Below are 600 nucleotides of genomic sequence, written 5' to 3' on the forward strand. Positions count from 1 at the left end.
CAGCCCCGCCGCCGCCGCCGCCGCCTCTTCGTCGCCCTCTCCGTCCGCCTCCTCTCCCGTCCCTCCTCCTCCTCCGCCGCCGCCGCCTCTTCCGCCGCCGGCAGCCGTATCCGCCTCCTCGCTTTCCTCCTCCGTCGCCGCCCCAGGCCGCCGGACCGGCCGCGACTCGCCGCCGCCACCTCCTCCGTCTCACGGGAGCCCCAGAGCGGAGCGCAGAGCCAAAGAGCAGGCGGCGGCGGGCACGCGCATGCGCGCGCACTCTCTCCTAGGCCTGCCGCCTTCGCCTCAGAGCTGCCTCACCCCCCCTTCTCTTTTTTTCCCCCGCCTCGCCATATCAAGGCGGCGCGCGCGAGCGCTCCCGCGTTCGCTTCTCCCCTCCCTTCCCCCTCTGACAGTTGCTCCGCCCCCTGTTCCCTTTAGTAGCCAATGAGGATACGGATGCCTCCCTGGAAAAAGCTCCGCCTTCCCCCTCCTCCGTCGTAAAAAGAAGGAAACTACCGCCCTCCCTTGTGGGTTCTGTCGGATCAAAGGATGAGTCTTCGCCGTCTCTAGCCAATCGGGATGCCCGATGCGTTTCCCCGCCCCCGGTGACCCTTTTGC

The sequence above is a fragment of the Gekko japonicus genome, unplaced genomic scaffold (genome assembly GCF_001447785.1).
Source record: "Gekko japonicus isolate JY-2015 unplaced genomic scaffold, Gekko_japonicus_V1.1 scaffold43, whole genome shotgun sequence".
Lineage (NCBI taxonomy): Eukaryota > Metazoa > Chordata > Lepidosauria > Squamata > Gekkonidae > Gekko > Gekko japonicus.